Genomic DNA, 21,444 nt, shown 5'->3' with positions numbered 1-21,444 from the left:
AAATTGAAATTTCATATATACGTATTTTATTGGCTCTATAGCGCCACCTAGGTTGCAATGAATATTTTACATTACGGGAATGCTCAAAAACTCTTGAAAATTGTCAGATTCCATAACACCTAAAAACACTTTACAAATATTGTGATAATTTTTTCATGCTGACTCTACAGCGCCCCCTAATTTGTACGGTTAATAAATTAGCTGTGGATGTGTCAAAATTTGTCTAATCTTCTCAAATGTTGGTAGGAGCGTAGATACTTTGACTCTGCACATATTTGCAATTGGCTTGTATTAGCTCCGCCCAACAAGAAGTCGGCCATATTGGAATTTCTAATATTTTTACACTTTTTTCACAAACTCATTTAAACTGCTTCTAAAGTCTGTGTCAGGTTACCTCTAAATTAGCTGTGAATGAACATCAGACACATTTGATGAAAATTGCCAAAGGAATAGTCGATCGCTAAAACGGTGACGTAATGGCGGGCAATTGATTTACTAGAGACGCAGCACTAAACGAAAGTGAAACAATGACACGGTCAGAACACAGATGATTGAAAATTCATGAAACTTGGCAAAAACATAATAGACATCATTACGCATGTTTTCATTGTTGATAAGATTGACTGCCCAACAGGATGTCCGCTATTTTGAAATATCTGCATTTTACACACAATATTTTGCATACTTTGTCGAACTCCTCCTGGGGAATTTGTTGAATACTCTTGATATTTGTCAGCAATAAACTACTAACATACCTGATGATAAATTGCAATGGAAGAGTTGATATCTTAAACGTGGATGAAATGGCGGACAGTTGAATTGCTTCAGATGCCCAATTAAAACCGGAAGTGAATACATCTTGGTGTTGGTAGGTGTTTGAGGAGGTTAAACAGGTTGAAAACTCACGAAACTTTACAGGCCTGCTTGACTTACGCTGTCCTTTGATCTGAAATTGAAATTTAATATATACATATTTCATCGGCTCCATCACGCCACCGAGGTTTCAATGCATATTTGACATTGCAGGAATGCTCAAACTCTTCAAAAATTGGCCGCTACAATATCATTACACGTTACGTGAGAAATTACACATGGATCCAACTTTCACCATTTTCTCGGTTTGGCCCGGTACGAATTGCGCTGTTATGCGAGGGCCCTACGTCCCCCTGTGACAGGGGGACAACTCGTTATTATTATTATTATTATTCTGCCTCTTTGCGTCCATTTTTGAGGCATTTCCGATACTCGAAAACTCACGCATTTTGGCACAGACCTCAAGCTCGGCGAAAATTTTAAAGTTTTATAGAGGCTGGACTTTGGCGTTGTTCAGGAGCTCTATAGCGCCCCCAAATGTCGGCAGTGGCCGGGATGAAGTTTGTCCAACGTGCACCAACTTTGGTATGCTCATTGACCTCCTCATAAACAACAAGAATCACTAGGTTTTATTTGACTCCGCCCAACAGGAAGTCGGCCATTTTGACAGGAAGTTGCAAAATAAAAAGTTTCCCGCTGGGTTTCGGAGGGGTTAGGATGTTTGAAAACTCCTAAAATTTTACAGAGTTATTTGGCTTAGGCCATACTTTGACCTTAAGTTGGAATTTCGTAAATTTGTCTTTCATCAGCTCTTTAGCGCCACCTATTTTATATCATATTTATGAAAAGCTCTCAGCCTCTTGATAATTGGCAGATTCAATAAGTCTTTGAAATGATTTAGGAATATTTTGTCGTTTTTCTCATGTGTAGCTAGAGGACTCTACAGCGCCCCCTATTTTGTTTAGGCCATTAAATTAGCTGTAGCTGTCTCAAAATTTCTCCAATATTCTCGATTTTTGGCAACAACATAGAAACTATCATCCCGCACATATTACCCATTCGCTTGTACTAGCTCTGCCCAACAGGAAGTCGGCCATTTTGAAATTTGTGGAATTTTTACACATTTTTCACGAACTCATTCAAACTCCTCCTAGAGTCTTTGTCATATTACCTCTAAATTTGGTGTGGATAGGCTCCAGACATACATGGTGATAAATTGCGAAGGAATAGTCGATAGCTGAAACGATGACGTAATGGCGGACAATTAATTTAATGGAGACGCAACACTAGACCAAAGTGAAACCATGACACGGTCATAAAACAGATGATTGAAAAATCATGAAACTTGGTAAAAACACAACAGACATCATAAGACACGTTTTTAGTATTGGAATGATTGACTCCGCCCAACAGGAAGTCGGCCATTTTGAAATATGTGCATTTTACACACATTTTTTGCATACTTTGTCGAACTCCTCCTAGGGAATTTGTTGAATACTCTTGATATTTGTCAGCAAAAAACTACTACCATCCGTGATGATAAATTGCGAAGGAATAGTCGATATCTTAAACGAGGACGAAATGGCGGACAGTTGAACTGCTTGAGATGCCCCATTAAAACAGGAAGTGAATACATTCTGGTGTTAGTAGGTGTTTGAGGAGGTTAAAAAGGTTGAAAACTCTCGAAAATTTACAGGCCTGCTTGAACTAAGCAGTACTTTCATCTGAAATTAAAATTTCTTGTATACGTATTTCATTGGCTCTATAGCGCCACCTAGGTTTCAACGCATATTTGACATTACGGGAATGCTCAAAACCTCTTGAAAATTGACAGATTGCATAAGACCTAAAAACACTTTACAAATATTTTGACAATTTTTTCATGTATAGCTAGCAGACTCTACAGCGCCCCCTAATTCGTTTGTTTAATAAATTAGCTGTGGATGTGTCAAAATTTGTCTAATCTTCTCAAATTTTGGTAGGATCGTAGATAGTATGACCCTGCACATATTTGCAATTGGCTTGTATTAGCTCCGCCCAACAGGAAGTCGGCCATATTGGAATTTGTAATATTTTTACAAATTTTTCACAAACTAATTTAAACTGCTCCTAAAGTCTTTGTCAGATTACCTCTTATTTCACTGGAAATGAACAACAGACATATTTGATGATAATTGCCAAAGGATTAGTTGATCGGTAAAACGGTGACCCAATGGCGAGCAATTGAGTCACTAGAGACGCAACACTAAACCAAAGTGAAACCATGACATGGTCAGAAAACAGATTATTGAAAATTCATGAAACTTGGCAAAAACACAAAAGACATCATTACACACATTTTCAGCATTGGTAGGACTGACTACGCCCAACAGGAAGTCGGCCATTTTGAAATATCTGCATTTTACACACATTTTTTGTGTACATTGTCAAACTACTCCTAGCAAATTTGATGAATTCTCTTGGTATTGGGTAAAAATAAACATTGAACATATCTGATGATAAATTGTGAAGGAATAGTCGATATCTCAAACGAGGACGAAATGGCAGATGGTTGAATTTTTGAGATCCCACATCAAAACAGGAGGTGAAAACCTAGGTAATGCCAGGTGTTTTGAAGAGGTTATAACTGAGAAAAACTCACAAAATTTGACCAGCCTGCTTATCTAAGGCTGTTGTTTGATGTAGAATTAGAATTTCAAATACATGTATTTTAACAGCGCCATAGCGCCACCTGTATTTTAAATGGATATTTCACATGTTTAACAGGATAGAAAACTCTTGAAAATTGGCACACTCAATAAGACCTTAAAATTACTTTTACCGGTTTCTCGGTTTGGCCCGGTACGATTTGCGCTGTTGTGCGAGGGCCCTACGTCCCCCTGTGACAGGGGGACAACTCGTTATTATTATTATTATTATTATTATTATTCTGCCTCTTTGCGTCCATTTTTGAGGTATTTCCGATACTCGAAAACTCACGCATTTTGGCACAGGCCTCAAGCTCGGCGAAAATTTTAAAGTTCCATAGAGGCTGGACTTAGGCGTGGTTCAGGAGCTCTATAGCGCCCCCAAACGTAGGCAGTGGCCGGGATGAAGTTTGTCCAATGTACACCAACTTTGGTACGCTCATTGACCTCCTCATAAAGAACAAGGATCAATTTGATTTATTAGACTCCGCCCAACAGGAAGTCGGCCATTTTGACAGGAAGTTGCAAAATAAAAAGTTTCCCGCTGGGTTTCGGAGGGGTTAAGATGTTTGAAAACTCCTAACATTTTACAGAGCTATTTAGCTTAGGCCAAACTTTGACCTTCAGTTGGAATTTCGTAAATTCGTGTTTCATCAGCTCTCTAGCGCCACCTAATTTATAGCACATTTATAAAAAGCTCTCAGCCTCTTGATAATTGGCAGATTCAATAAGTCTTTGAAATGATTTAGAAATATTTTGTCGTTTTTCTCATGTGTAGCTAGATGACTCTACAGCGCCCCCTATTTTATTTAGGCCATTAAATTAGCTGTAGCTGTCTCAAAATTTCTCCAATATTCTAGATTTTTGGCAACAACATAGAGAGTATCATCCCGCACATATTACCCATTGGCTGGTATTAGCTCCGCCCAACAGGAAGTCGGCCATTTTGAAATTTGTGGAATTTTTACACATTTTTCACGAACTCATTCAAACTCCTCCTAGAGTCTTTGTCAGATTATCTCTAAATTGGGCGTGGGTAGGCTCCAGACATACGTGGTGATAAATTGCGAAGGAATAGTCGATAGCTGAAACGATGACGTAATGGCAGGCAATTAATTTAATGGAGAAGCAACACTAAACAAAAGTGAAACCATGACACGGTCATAACACAGATGATTGAAAATTCATGAAACTTGGCAAAAACACAAGAGACATCATAAGACACGTTTTTAGCATTGGTAAGACTGACTCCGCCCAACAGGAAGTCGGCCATTTAGAAAAAAGTGTGTTTTACACACATTTTTTGCATACTTTGTCGAACTCCTCCTAGGGAATTTGTTGAATACTCTTGATATTTGTCTGTAATAAACTACTAACATACGTGATTGTAAATTGCGAAGGAATAGTTGATATCTTAAACGAGGACGAAATGGCGGACAGTTGAACTGCTTGAGATGCCCCGTTAAAACAGGAAGTGAATACATTCTGGTGTTAGTAGGTGTTTGAGGAGGTTAAAAAGGTTGAAAACTCTTGAAAATTTACAGGCCTGCTTGATTTAAGCAGTAGTTTGATCTGAAATTAAAATTTCATATATACGTATTTCATTGGCTCTATAGCGCCACCTAGGTTTCAATGCATATTTGACATTACGGGAATGCTCAAAACCTCTTGAAAATTGACAGATTGCATAAGACCTAAAAACACTTTACAAATATTTTGACAATTTTTTCATGTATAGCTAGCGGACTCTACAGCGCCCCCTAATTTGTTCATTTAATAAATTAGCTGTGGATGTGTCAAAATTTGTCTAATCTTCTCAAATTTTGGTAGGAGTGTAGATAGTATGACCCTGCACATATTTGCAATTGGCTTGTATTAGCTCCGCCCAACAGGAAGTCGGCCATATTGGAATTTGTAATATTTTTACACTTTTTTCAAAAACTCATTTAAACTGCTTCTAAAGTCTTTGTCAGATTACCTCTAAATTAGCTGTGAATGAACATCAGACACAGTTGATGAAAATCGCCAAAGGAATAGTTGATCGCTAAAACGGTGACGTAATGGCAGTCAATTGATTGACTAAAGACGCAACACTAAACCAAAGTGAAACCATGACACGGTCAGAACATAGATGATTGAAAATTCCTGAAACTTGGCAAAAACACAAAAGACATCATTACACACATTTTCAGCATTGGTAGGACTGACTCCGCCCAACAGGAAGTTGGCCATTTTGAAATATCTGCATTTTACATACATTTTTTTGCGTATGTTGTCAAATTACTCCTAGCAAATTTTGTTGAATTCTCTTGATATTTGGTAAAAATAAACATTGAACATATCTGATGATAAATTGTGAAGGAATAGTCGATATCTCAAACGAGGACGAAATGGCAGATGGTTGAATTTGTGAGATGCCACATAAAAACAGGAGGTGAAAACCTAGGTAATGCTAGGTGTTTTGAGGAGGTTATAACGAAGAAAAACTCACAAAATTTGACTGGCCTGCTTATCTAAGGCTGTTGTTTGATGTAGAATTAGAATTTCAAATACATGTATTTTAACAGTGCTATAGCGCCACCTGTATTTTAATTGGATATTTCACATGTTTATTTGGATAGAAAACTCTTGAAAATTGGCACACTCAATTAAGACCTCAAAATTACTTTCACCGGTTTCTCGGTTTGGCCCGGTACGATTTGAGCTGTTATGCGAGGGCCCTACGTCCCCCTGTGACAGGGGGACAACTCGTTATTAGGGCCCGAGCACCGAAGGCGCAGGCGAAGCCTGCACCGGAGGTGCAAAGCCCTATTGTTTTTGGTCCGTTTATTATTATTATTATTATTATTCTGCCTCTTTGCGTCCATTTTTGAGGCATTTCCGATACTCGAAAACTCACGCATTTTGGCACAGGCCTCAAGCTCGGCGAAAATTTTAAAGTTCCATAGAGGCTGGACTTTGGCGTTGTTCAGGAGCTCTATAGCGCCCCCAAACATCGGCAGTGGCCGGGATGAAGTTTGTCCAACGTGCACCAACTTTGGTACGCTCATTGACCTCCTCATAAACAACAAGAATCACTAGGTTTTATTTGACTCCGCCCAACAGGAAGTCGGCCATTTTGACAGGAAGTTGCAAAATAAAAGGTTTCCCGCTGGGTTTCGGAGTGGTTAGGTTGTTTGAAAACTCCTAAAATTTTACAGAGCTATTTGGCCTTGGCCATACTTTAACCGTAAGTTGGAATTTCGTAAATTCGTCTTTCATCAGCTCTCTAGCGCCACCTATTTTATATCATATTTATGAAAAGCTCTCAGCCTCTTGATGATTGGCAGATTCAATAAGTCTTTGAAATGATTTAGGAATATTTTGTCGTTTTTCTCATGTGTAGCTAGAGGACTCTACAGCGCCCCCTATTTTGTTTAGGCCATTAAATTAGCTGTAGCTGTCTCAAAATTTCTCCAATATTCTCGATTTTTGGCAACAACATAGAAACTATCATCCCGCACATATTACCCTTCGGCTTGTACTAGCTCCGCCCAACAGGAAGTCGGCCATTTTGAAATTTGTGGAATTTTTACACATTTTTCACGAACTCATTCAAACTCCTCCTAGAGTCTTTGTCATATTACCTCTAAATTTGGTATGGATAGGCTCCAGACATACATGGTGATAAATTGCGAAGGAATAGTCGATAGCTGAAACGATGATGTAATGGCGGACAATTAATTTAATGGAGACGCAACACTAGACCAAAGTGAAACCATGACACAGTCATAAAACAGATTATTGAAAAATCATGAAACTTGGTAAAAACACAAGAGACATCATAAGACACATTTTTAGTATTGGAATGATTGACTCCGCCCAACAGGAAGTCGGCCATTTTGAAATATGTGCATTTTACACACATTTTTTGCATACTTTGTCGAACTCCTCCTAGGGAATTTGTTGAATACTCTTAATATTTGTCAGTAATAAACTACTAACACACCTGATGATAAATTGCGAAGGAATAGTCGATATCTTAAACGAGGACGAAATGGCGGACAGTTGAATTGCTTGAGATGCCCCGTTAAAACAGGAAGTGAATACATTCTGGTGTTAGTAGGTGTTTGAGGAGGTTAAAAAGGTTAAAAACTCTCAAAAATTTACAGGCCTGCTTGATTTAAGCAGTACTTTGATCTGAAATTAAAATTTCATATATACGTATTTCATTGGCTCTATAGCGCCACCTAGGATTCAATGCATATTTGACATTACGGGAATGCTCGAAACCTCTTGAAAATTGACAGATTGCATAAGACCTAAAAACACTTTACAAATATATTGACAATTTTTTCATGTATAGCTAGCGGACTCTACAGCGCCCCCTAATTGGTTCGTTTAATAAATTAGCTGTGGATGTGTCAAAATTTGTCTAATCTTCTCTAATTTTGGTAGGATCGTAGATAGTATGACCCTGCACATATTTGCAATAGGCTTGTATTAGCTCCGCCCCACAGGAAGTCGGCCATATTGGAATTTGTAATATTTTTACACATTTTTCACAAACTCATTTAAACTGCTCCTAAAGTCTTTGTCAGATTACCTCTTATTTCGCTGTAAATGAACAACAGACATAATTGATGATAACTGCCAAAGGATTAGTTGATCGGTAAAACGGCGACCCAATGGCGAGCAATTGATTCACTAGAGACGCAACACTAAACCAATGTGAAACCATGACACGGTCAGAAAACAGATTATTGAAAATTCATGAAACTTGGCAAAAACACAAAAGACATCATTACACACATTTTCAGCATTGGTAGGACTGACTCCGCCCAACAGGAAGTCGGCCATTTTGAAATATCTGCATTTTACACACTTTTTTTGTGTACATTGTCAAACTACTCCTAGCAAATTTGTTGAATTCTCTTGGTATTTGGTAAAAATAAACATTGAACATATCTGATGATAAATTGTGAAGGAATAGTCGATATCTCAAACGAGGACGAAATGGCAAATGGTTGAATTTGTGAGATGCCACATCAAAACAGGAGGTCAAAACCTAGGTAATGCCAGGTGTTTTGAGGAGGTTATAACGAAGAAAAACTCACAAAATTTGACCGGCCTGCTTATCTAAGGCTGTTCTTTGATGTAGAATTAGAATTTCAAATACATGTATTTTAACAGCGCTAAAGCGCCACCTGTATTTTAAATGAATATTTCACGTGTTTAACAGGATAGAAAACTCTTGAAAATTGGCACACTCAATAAGACCTTAAAATTACTTCTACTGGTTTCTCGGTTTGGCCCGGTACGATTTGCGCTGTTGTGCGAGGGCCCTACGTCCCCCTGTGACAGGGGGACAACTCGTTAGGGCCCGAGCACCGAAGGCGCAGGCGAAGCCTGCACCGGAGGTGCAAAGCCCTATTGTTTTTGGTCCGTTTATTAGGGCCCGAGCACCGAAGGCGCAGGCGAAGCCTGCACCGGAGGTGCAAAGCCCTATTGTTTTTGGTCCGTTTATTATTATTATTATTATTATTCTGCCTCTTTGCGTCCATTTTTGAGGCATTTCCGATACTCGAAAACTCACGCATTTTGGCACAGACCTCAAGCTCGGCGAAAATTTTAAAGTTCCATAGAGGCTGGACTTTGGCGTTGTTCAGGAGCTCTATAGCGCCCCCAAACGTCGGCAGTGGCCGGGATGAAGTTTGTCCAACGTGCACCAACTTTGGTACGCTCATTGACCTCCTCATAAACAACAAGAATCACTAGGTTTTATTTGACTCCGCCCAACAGGAAGTCGGCCATTTTGACAGGAAGTTGCAAAATAAAAAGTTTCCCGCTGGGTTTCGGAGTGGTTAGGATGTTTGAAAACTCCTAAAATTTTACAGAGCTATTCAGGTTAGGCCATACTTTGACCGTAAGTTGGAATTTCGTAAATTCGTCTTTCATCAGCTCTCTAGCGCCACCTATTTTATATCATATTTATGAAAAGCTCTCAGCCTCTTGATAATTGGCAAATTCAATAAGTATTTGAAATGATTTAGGAATATTTTGTCGTTTTTCTCATGTGTAGCTAGAGGACTCTACAGCGCCCCCTATTTTGTTTAGGCCATTAAATTAGCTGTAGCTGTCTCAAAATTTCTCCAATATTCTCGATTTTTGGCAACAACATAGAAACTATCATCCCGCACATATTACCCATTGGCTTGTACTAGCTCTGCCCAACAGGAAGTCGGCCATTTTGAAATTTGTGGAATTTTTACACATTTTTCACGAACTCATTCAAACTCCTCCTAGAGTCTTTGTCATATTACCTCTAAATTTGGTGTGGATAGGCTCCAGACATACATGGTGATAAATTGCGAAGGAATAGTCGATAGCTGAAACGATGACGTAATGGCGGACAATTAATTTAATGGAGACGCAACACTAGACCAAAGTGAAACCATGACACGGTCATAAAACAGATGATTGAAAAATCATGAAACTTGGTAAAAACACAAGAGACATCATAAGACACGTTTTTAGTATTGGAATGATTGACTCCGCCCAACAGGAAGTCGGCCATTTTGAAATATGTGCATTTTACACACATTTTTTGCATACTTTGTCGAACTCCTCCTAGGGAATTTGTTGAATACTCTTGATATTTGTCATCAAAAAACTACTACCATCCGTGATGATAAATTGCGAAGGAATAGTCGATATCTTAAACGAGGACGAAATGGCGGACAGTTGAACTGCTTGAGATGCCCCATTAAAACAGGAAGTGAATACATTCTGGTGTTAGTAGGTGTTTGAGGAGGTTAAAAAGGTTGAAAACTCTCGAAAATTTACAGGCCTGCTTGAATTAAGCAGTACTGTCATCTGAAATTAAAATTTCTTGTATACGTATTTCATTGGCTCTATAGCGCCACCTAGGTTTCAATGCATATTTGACATTATGGGAATGCTCAAAACCTCTTGAAAATTGACAGATTGCATAAGACCTAAAAACACTTTACAAATATTTTGACAATTTTTTCATGTATAGCTAGCAGACTCTACAGCGCCCCCTAATTCGTTTGTTTAATAAATTAGCTGTGGATGTGTCAAAATTTGTCTAATCTTCTCAAATTTTGGTAGGATCGTAGATAGTATGACCCTGCACATATTTGCAATTGGCTTGTATTAGCTCCGCCCAACAGGAAGTCGGCCATATTGGATTTTGTAATATTTTTACAAATTTTTCACAAACTAATTTAAACTGCTCCTAAAGTCTTTGTCAGATTACCTCTTATTTCGCTGTAAATGAACAACAGACATATTTGATGATAATTGCCAAAGGATTAGTTGATCGGTAAAACGGTGACCCAATGGCGAGCAATTGAGTCACTAGAGACGCAACACTAAACCAAAGTGAAACCATGACATGGTCAGAAAACAGATTATTGAAAATTCATGAAACTTGGCAAAAACACAAAAGACATCATTACACACATTTTCAGCATTGGTAGGACTGACTCCGCCCAACAGGAAGTCGGCCATTTTGAAATATCTGCATTTTACACACATTTTTTGTGTACATTGTCAAACTTCTCCTAGCAAATTTGATGAATTCTCTTGGTATTTGGTAAAAATAAACATTGAACATATCTGATGATAAATTGTGAAGGAATAGTCGATATCTCAAACGAGGACGAAATGGCAGATGGTTGAATTTTTGAGATCCCACATCAAAACAGGAGGTGAAAACTTAGGTAATGCCAGGTGTTTTGAGGAGGTTATAACGGAGAAAAACTCACAAAATTTGACCAGCCTGCTTATCTAAGGCTGTTGTTTGATGTAGAATTAGAATTTCAAATACATGTATTTTAACAGCGCCATAGCGCCACCTGTATTTTAAATGGATATTTCACATGTTTAACAGGATAGAAAACTCTTGAAAATTGGCACACTCAATAAGACCTCAAAATTACTTTTACCGGTTTCTCGGTTTGGCCCGGTACGATTTGCGCTGTTGTGCGAGGGCCCTACGTCCCCCTGTGACAGGGGGACAACTCGTTATTATTATTATTATTATTATTATTCTGCCTCTTTGCGTCCATTTTTGAGGCATTTCCGATACTCGAAAACTCACGCATTTTGGCACAGGCCTCAAACTCGGCGAAAATTGTAAAGTTCCATAGAGGCTGGACTTTGGCGTGGTTCAGGAGCTCTATAGCGCCACCAAACATCGGCATTGGCCGAGATGAAGTTTGTCCAACGTGCACCAACTTTGGTACGCTCATTGAACTCCTCATAAACAACAAGAATCACTTGGTTTTATTTGACTCCGCCCAACAGGAAGTCGGCCATTTTGACAGGAAGTTGCGAAATAAAAAGTTTCCCGCTGGGTTTCGGAGGGGTTAAGATGTTTGAAATCTCCTAAAATTTTACAGAGCTATTTGGCTTAGGCCAAACTTTGACCTTAAGTTGGAATTTCGTAAATTCGTGTTTCATCAGCTCTCTAGCGCCACCTATTTTATATCACATTTATAAAAAGCTCTCAGCCTCTTGATAATTGGCAGATTCAATAAGTCTTTGAAATGATTTAGAAATATTTTGTCGTTTTTCTCATGTGTAGCTAGATGACTCTACAGCGCCCCCTATTTTATTTAGGCCATTAAATTAGCTGTAGCTGTCTCAAAATTTCTCCAATATTCTCGATTTTTGGCAACAACATAGAAAGTATCATCCCGCACATATTACCCATTGGCTGGTATTAGCTCCGCCCAACAGGAAGTCGGCCATTTTGAAATTTGTGGAATTTTTACACATTTTTCACGAACTCATTCAAACTCCTCCTAGAGTCTTTGTCAGATTATCTCTAAATTGGGCGTGGGTAGGCTCCAGACATACATGGTGATAAATTGCGAAGGAATAGTCGATAGCTGAAACGATGATGTAATGGCAGGCATTTAGTTTAATGGAGACGCAACACTAAACAAAAGTGAAACCATGACACGGTCATAACACAGATGATTGAAAATTCATGAAACTTGGTAAAAACACAAGAGACATCATAAGACACGTTTTTAGTATTGGAATGATTGACTCCGCCCAACAGGAAGTCGGCCATTTTGAAATATGTGCATTTTACACACATTTTTTGCATACTTTGTCGAACTCCTCCTAGGGAATTTATTGAATACTCTTGATATTTGTCAGTAATAAACTACTAACACACCTGATGATAAATTGCGAAGGAATAGTCGATATCTTAAACGAGGACGAAATGGCGGACAGTTGAATTGCTTGAGATGCCCCATTAAAACAGGAAGTGAATACATTCTGGTGTTAGTAGGTGTTTGAGGAGGTTAAAAAGGTTAAAAACTCTCAAAAATTTACAGGCCTGCTTGATTTAAGCAGTACTTTGATCTGAAATTAAAATTTCATATATACGTATTTCATTGGCTCTATAGCGCCACCTAGGTTTCAATGCATATTTGACATTACGGGAATGCTCAAAACCTCTTGAAAATTGACAGATTGCATAAGACCTAAAAACACTTTACAAATATTTTGACAATTTTTTCATGTATAGCTAGCGGACTCTACAGCGCCCCCTAATTGGTTCGTTTAATAAATTAGCTGTGGATGTGTCAAAATTTGTCTAATCTTCTCAAATTTTGGTAGGATCGTAGATAGTATGACCCTGCACATATTTGCAATTGGCTTGTATTAGCTCCGCCCCACAGGAAGTCGGCCATATTGGAATTTGTAAGATTTTTACACATTTTTCACAAACTCATTTAAACTGCTCCTAAAGTCTTTGTCAGATTACCTCTTATTTCGCTGTAAATGAACAACAGACATATTTGATGATTACTGCCAAAGGATTAGTTGATCGGTAAAACGGTGACCCAATGGCGAGCAATTGATTCACTAGAGACGCAACACTAAACCAAAGTGAAACCATGACATGGTCAGAAAACAGATTATTGAAAATTCATGAAACTTGGCAAAAACACAAAAGACATCATTACACACATTTTCAGCATTGGTAGGACTGACTCCGCCCAACAGGAAGTCGGCCATTTTGAAATATCTGCATTTTACATAATTTTTTTTGCGTATGTTGTCAAACTACTCCTAGCAAATTTTGTTGAATTCTCCTGATATTTGGTAAAAATAAACATTGAACATATCTGATGATAAATTGTGAAGGAATAGTCGATATCTCAAACGAGGACGAAATGGCAGATGGTTGAATTTGTGAGATGCCACATCAAAACAGGAGGTAAAAACCTAGGTAATGCCAGGTGTTTTGAGGAGGTTATAACGAAGAAAAACTCACAAAATTTGACCGGCCTGCTTATCTAAGGCTGTTGTTTGATGTAGAATTAGAATTTCAAATACATGTATTTTAACAGCGCTATAGCGCCACCTGTATTTTAAATGGATATTTCACATGTTTAACAGGATAGAAAACTCTTGAAAATTGGCACACTCAATAAGACCTTAAAATTACTTTTACCGGTTTCTCGGTTTGGCCCGGTACGATTTGCGCTGTTGTGCGAGGGCCCTACGTCCCCCTGTGACAGGGGGACAACTCGTTATTATTATTAGGGCCCGAGCACCGAAGGCGCAGGCGAAGCCTGCACCGGAGGTGCAAAGCCCTATTGTTTTTGGTCCGTTTATTATTATTATTATTATTATTATTATTATTATTCTGCCTCTTTGCGTCCATTTTTGAGGCATTTCCGATACTCGAAAACTCACGCATTTTGGCACAGACCTCAAGCTCGGCGAAAATTTTAAAGTTCCATAGAGGCTGGACTTTGGCGTTGTTCAGGAGCTCTATAGCGCCCCCAAACGTCGGCAGTGGCCGGGATGAAGTTTGTCCAACGTGCACCAACTTTGGTACGCTCATTGACCTCCTCATAAACAACAAGAATCACTAGGTTTTATTTGACTCCGCCCAACAGGAAGTCGGCCATTTTGACAGGAAGTTGCAAAATAAAAAGTTTCCCGCTGGGTTTCGGAGGGGTTAGGATGTTTGAAAACTCCTAAAATTTTACAGAGCTATTTGGCTTAGGCCATACTTTGACCGTAAGTTGGAATTTCGTAAATTCGTCTTTCATCAGCTCTCTAGCGCCACCTATTTTATATCATATTTATGAAAAGCTCTCAGCCTCTTGATAATTGGCAGATTCAATAAGTCTTTGAAATGATTTAGGAATATTTTGTCGTTTTTCTCATGTGTAGCTAGAGGACTCTACAGCGCCCCCTATTTTGTTTAGGCCATTAAATTAGCTGTAGCTGTCTCAAAATTTCTCCAATATTCTCGATTTTTGGCAACAACATAGAAAGTATCATCCCGCACATATTACCCATTGGCTGGTATTAGCTCCGCCAAACAGGAAGTCGGCCATTTTGAAATTTGTGGAATTTTTACACATTTTTCACCAACTCATTCAAACTCCTCCTAGAGTCTTTGTCAGATTATCTCTAAATTGGGCGTGGATAGGCTCCAGACATACATGGTGATAAATTGCGAAGGAATAGTCGATAGCTGAAACGATGACGTAATGGCGGACAATTAATTTAATGGAGACGCAACACTAGACCAAAGTGAAACCATGACACGGTCATAAAACAGATGATTGAAAAATCATGAAACTTGGTAAAAACACAAGAGACATCATAAGACACGTTTTTAGTATTGGAATGATTGACTCCGCCCAACAGGAAGTCGGCCATTTTGAAATATGTGCATTTTACACACATTTTTTGCATACTTTGTCGAACTCCTCCTAGGGAATTTGTTGAATACTCTTGATATTTGTCAGTAATAAACTACTACCATCCGTGATGATAAATTGCGAAGGAATAGTCGATATCTTAGACGAGGACGAAATGGCGGACAGGTGAACTGCTTGAGATGCCCCATTAAAACAGGAAGTGAATACATTCTGGTGTTAGTAGGTGTTTGAGGAGGTTAAAAAGGTTGAAAACTCTCAAAATTTACAGGCCTGCTTGAATTAAGCAGTACTTTCATCTGAAATTAAAATTTCTTGTATACGTATTTCATTGGCTCTATAGCGCCACCTAGGTTTCAATGCATATTTGACATTACGGGAATGCTCAAAACCTCTTGAAAATTGACAGATTGCATAAGACCTAAAAACACTTTACAAATATTTTGACAATTTTTTCATGTATAGCTAGCAGACTCTACAGCGCCCCCTAATTCGTTTGTTTAATAAATTAGCTGTGGATGTGTCAAAATTTGTCTAATCTTCTCAAATTTTGGTAGCATCGTAGATAGTATGACCCTGCACATATTTGCAATTGGCTTGTATTAGCTCCGCCCAACAGGAAGTCGGACATATTGGAATTTGTAATATTTTTACACTTTTTTCACAAACTCATTTAAACTGCTTCTAAAGTCTTTGTCAGATTACCTCTAAATTAGCTGTGAATGAACATCAGACACAGTTGATGAAAATCACCAAAGGAATAGTTGATCGCTAAAACGGTGACGTAATGGCAGTCAATTGATTGACTAAAGACGCAACACTAAACCAAAGTGAAACCATGACACGGTCAGAACATAGATGATTGAAAATTCCTGAAACTTGGCAAAAACACAAGAGACATCATTAGACACGTTTTCAGTATTGGTAGGACTGACTCCGCCCAACAGGAAGTCGGCCATTTTGAAATATCTGAATTTTGCATACATTTTTTGCGTATGTTGTCAAACTACTCCTAGAAATTTTGTTGAATTCTCTTGGTATTTGGTAAATATAAACATTGAACATATCTGATGATAAATTGTGAAGAAATAGTCGATATCTCAAACGAGGAGGGAATGGCGGACGGTTGAATGTTTGAGATGCCACATCAAAACTGGAGGTTGACACATAGGTAATGCTAGGAGTTTTGAGGACGTTATAAGAGAGAAAAGCTCACAAACTTTGACCGGTCTGCTTATCTGAGGCTGTTGTTTGATCTAGAATTAGAATTTCAAATATATGTGTTTTAACAGCTCTATAGCGCCACCTGTATTTTAAATGGGCATTTCACATTTTTGGCAAGATAGAAAACTCTTGAAAATTACCACACTTAATAAGACCTCAAAATTACTTTCACCGGTTTCTCGGTTTGGCCCGGTACGATTTGCGCTGTTGTGCGAGGGCCCTACGTCCCCCTGTGACAGGGGGACAACTCGTTATTATTAGGGCCCGAGCACCGAAGGCGCAGGCGAAGCCTGCACCGGAGGTGCAAAGCCCTATTGTTTTTGGTCCGTTTATTATTATTATTATTATTATTATTATTTTTATTTTTAAACTTCGCGCCCATTTTTGAGGCCTTTCTGATACTCGAAAACTCTTGAATTTTGGCACAGACATCAAAGCCGGTGAAAAATTTGAAATTTCCCAGTTCCTGGGCTTGGGAGTTGATCAGGAGCTCTATAGCGCCCCCAAACGTTGCCAGTGGCCGGGATAAAGTTTGTCCAATGTGCACCAACTTTGGTACGCTCATTGACCTCATTATACCGATCAAGAATCACTTGGATTTATTTGACTCTGCCTAACAGGAAGTCGGCCATTTTGGCAGGAAGTCGCAAAATAAAAAGTTTCCCGTGGTGTTTTGGGTGGGTTACGATGTTCGAAAACTCATAAAATTTCACAGACATATTGGGCATAGGCTGTACTTTGATGTAAAATTGGAATTTTTCATATTTATAATTTATCAGCTCTCTAGCGCCACCTATTTTATATGACATTTATAGAAAGCTCTTAGCCTCTTCTAAATAAGCAGACCCAATAATGCCTTTAAATGATTTTGAGAAATGTAATCGTTTTTCTAATGTGGAGCTAAATGACTCTACAGCGCCCCCTATTTAGTTTAGGCTAATAAATTAGCGGTAGCTGTCTCAAATTTTCCCCAATGTTCAAGATTTTTGGTAGAAACATAGATATTACGATGCCACACATAATACCCATTGGCATGTATTAGCTCCGCCCAACAGGAAGTCGGCCATTTTGAAAAATGTTAAATTTTTACACATTTTTCACGAACTCATTCGAACTCCTCCTAGAGTCTTTGTCAGATTACAACTAAATGGTCTGTGGATAGTCTCCAGACATACGTGGTGCTAAATTGCGAAGGAATAGTCGATAGCTGAAACGATGACGTAATGGCGGGCAGTTGATTTAATACAGACACAACACTAAACCAAATAGAAACATTAGCATGGTCAGAACACAGCTGCTTGGAAATTCATGAAACTTGGCAAAAACATAAAAGACATCATTACACACGTTTTCAGTGTTGATATGATTGACTCCGCCCAACAGGAAGTCGGCCATTTTGAAAAACGTGCATTTTACACACATTTTTTGCATACTTTGTCGAACTCCTCCTAGGGAATTTGTTGAATACTCTTGATATTTGTCAGCAATAAACTACTACCATCCGTGATGATAAATTGCGAAGGAATAGTCGATATCTTAAACGAGGACGAAATGGCGGACAGTTGAATTGCTGGAGATACCCCATTAAAATAGGAAGTAAATACATTCTGGTGTTGGTAGGTGTTTGAGGAGGTTAAACAGGTTGAACACTCACGAAACTTTACAGGCCTGCTTGATTTAAGCGGTCCTTTGATTAAAAATTTAAATTTCATATATACATATTTCATTGGCTCTATAGCGCCACCTAGGTTTCAATGCATATTTGACATTACGGAAATGCTCAAAAACTCTTGAAAACTGTCAGATTCCATAAGATCTAAAAACACTTTACAAATATTGTGATAATTTTTTCATGTGTAGCTAGCGGACTCTATAGCGCCCCCTAATTCATTCGTTTAATAAATTAGCTGTGGATGTGTCACAATTTGTCTAATCTTCTCAAATTTTGGTAGGATCGTAGATAGTATGACCCTGCACATATTTGCAATTGGCTTGTATTAGCTCCGCCCAACAGGAAGTCGGCCATATTGGAATTTGTAATATTTTTACACATTTTTCACAAACTCATTTAAACTGCTCCTAAAGTCTTTGTCAGATTACCTCTTATTTCACTGTAAATGAACAACAGACATATTTGATGATAACTGTCAAAGGATTAGTTGATCGGTAAAACGGTGACCCAATGGCGAGTAATTGATTCACTAGAGACGCAACACTAAACCAAAGTGAAACCATGACACGGTCAGAAAACAGATTATTGAAAATTCATGAAACTTGGCAAAAACACAAAAGACATCATTAGACACGTTTTCAGCATTGGTAGGACTGACTCCACCCAACAGGAAGTCGGCCATTTTGAAATATCTGCATTTTACACACATTTTTTGTGTATAATGTCAAACTACTCCTAGCAAATTTGTTGAATTCTCTTGGTATTTGGTAAAAATAAACATTGAACATATCTGATGATAAATTGTGAAGGAATAGTCGATATCTCAAACGAGGATGAAATGGCAGATGGTTGAATTTGTGAGATGCCACATCAAAACAGGAGGTCAAAACCTAGGTAATGCCAGGTGTTTTGAGGAGGTTATAACAGAGAAAAACTCACAGAATTTGACCGTCCTGCTTATCTGAGGCTGTTGTTTGATGTAGAATTAGAATTTCAAATGCATGTATTTTAACAGCGCTATAGCGCCACCTGTATTTTAAATGGATATTTCACATGTTTAACAGGATAGAAAACTCTTGAAAATTGGCACACTCAATAAGACCTCAAAATTACTTTTACCGGTTTCTCAGTTTGGCCCGGTACGATTTGCGCTGTTGTGCGAGGGCCCTACGTCCCCCTGTGACAGGGGGACAACTCGTTATTATTAGGGCCCGAGCACCGAAGGCGCAGGCGAAGCCTGCACCGGAGGTGCAAAGCCCTATTGTTTTTGGTCCGTTTATTATTAGGGCCCGAGCACCGAAGGCGCAGGCGAAGCCTGCACCGGAGGTGCAAAGCCCTATTGTTTTTGGTCCGTTTATTATTATTATTATTATTATTCTGCCTCTTTGCGTCCATTTTTGAGGCATTTCCGATACTCGAAAACTCACGCATTTTGGCACAGGCCTCAAGCTCGGCGAAAATTTTAAAGTTCCATAGAGGCTGGACTTTGGCGTTGTTCAGGAGCTCTATAGCGCCCCCAAACGTCGGCAGTGGCCGGGACGAAGTTTGTCCAACGTGCACCAACTTTGGTACGCTCATTGACCTCCTCATAAACAACAAGAATCACTAGGTTTTATTTGACTCCGCCCAACAGGAAGTCGGCCATTTTGACAGGAAGTTGCAAAATAAAAAGTTTCCCGCTGGGTTTCGGAGTGGTTAGGATGTTTGAAAACTCCTAAAATTTTACAGAGCTATTTGGCCTTGGCCATACTTTGACCATAAGTTGGAATTTCGTAAATTCGTCTTTCATCAGCTCTCTAGCGCCACCTATTTTATATCATATTTATGAAAAGCTCTCAGCCTCTTGATGATTGGCAGATTCAATAAGTCTTTGAAATGATTTAGGAATATTTTGTCGTTTTTCTCATGTGTAGCTAGAGGACTCTACAGCGCCCCCTATTTTGTTTAGGCCATTAAATTAGCTGTAGCTGTCTCAAAATTTCTCCAATATTCTCGATTTTTGGCAACAACATAGAAACTATCATCCCGCACATATTACCCTTTGGCTTGTATTAGCTCCGCCCAACAGGAAGTCGGCCATTTTGAAATTTGTGGAATTTTTACACATTTTTCACGAACTCATTCAAACTCCTCCTAGAGTCTTTGTCATATTACCTCTAAATTTGGTATGGATAGGCTCCAGACATACATGGTGATAAATTGCGAAGGAATAGTCGATAGCTGAAACGATGACGTAATGGCGGACAATTAATTTAATGGAGACGCAACACTAGACCAAAGTGAAACCATGACACAGTCATAAAACAGATTATTGAAAAATCATGAAACTTGGTAAAAACACAAGAGACATCAAAAGACACGTTTTTAGTATTGGAATGATTGACTCCGCCCAACAGGAAGTCGGCCATTTTGAAATATGTGCATTTTACACACATTTTTTGCATACTTTGTCGAACTCCTCCTAGGGAATTTGTTGAATACTCTTGATATTTGTCAGTAATAAACTACTAACACACCTGATGATAAATTGCGAAGGAATAGTCGATATCTTAAACGAGGACGAAATGGCGGACAGTTGAATTGCTTGAGATGCCCCGTTAAAACAGGAAGTGAATACATTCTGGTGTTAGTAGGTGTTTGAGGAGGTTAAAAAGGTTAAAAACTCTCAAAAATTTACAGGCCTGCTTGATTTAAGCAGTACTTTGATCTGAAATTAAAATTTCATATATACGTATTTCATTGGCTCTATAGCGCCACCTAGGTTTCAATGCATATTTGACATTACGGGAATGCTCAAAACCTCTTGAAAATTGACAGATTGCATAAGACCTAAAAACACTTTACAAATATTTTGACAATTTTTTCATGTATAGCTAGCGGACTCTACAGCGCCCCCTAATTGGTTCGTTTAATAAATTAGCTGTGGATGTGTCAAAATTTGTCTAATCTTCTCAAATTTTGGTAGGATCGTAGATAGTATGACCCTGCACATATTTGCAATTGGCTTGTATTAGCTCCGCCCCACAGGAAGTCGGCCATATTGGAATTTGTAATATTTTTACAAATTTTTCACAAACTAATTTAAACTGCTCCTAAAGTCTTTGTCAGATTACCTCTTATTTTGCTGTAAATGAACAACAGACATATTTGATGATAATTGCAAAAGGATTAGTTGATCGGTAAAACGGTGACCCAATGGCGAGCAATTGAGTCACTAGAGACGCAACACTAAACCAAAGTGAAACCATGACATGGTCAGAAAACAGATTATTGAAAATTCATGAAACTTGGCAAAAACACAAAAGACATCATTACACACATTTTCAGCATTGGTAGG

General features: G+C 38.6%; 1 long non-coding RNA gene across 1 annotated transcript; it reads left to right on the top strand.

Moving 5' to 3' along the window:
• The first annotated feature begins 1,888 nt into the window (after positions 1-1,888).
• LOC125801629 (uncharacterized) lies at positions 1,889-19,805 on the top strand. The gene is made up of 3 exons (XR_007438840.1): positions 1,889-2,591; positions 12,942-13,749; positions 18,990-19,805. It is a non-coding gene; the product is annotated as an uncharacterized LOC125801629 (long non-coding RNA).
• Positions 19,806-21,444: the final 1,639 nt, after the last annotated feature.

The sequence above is a fragment of the Astyanax mexicanus genome, chromosome 4 (genome assembly GCF_023375975.1).
Source record: "Astyanax mexicanus isolate ESR-SI-001 chromosome 4, AstMex3_surface, whole genome shotgun sequence".
NCBI lineage: Eukaryota > Metazoa > Chordata > Actinopteri > Characiformes > Acestrorhamphidae > Astyanax > Astyanax mexicanus.
The sequence above is the reverse complement of the archived record's forward strand: the minus strand, read 5'-3'. Positions and strand labels throughout refer to the sequence as shown.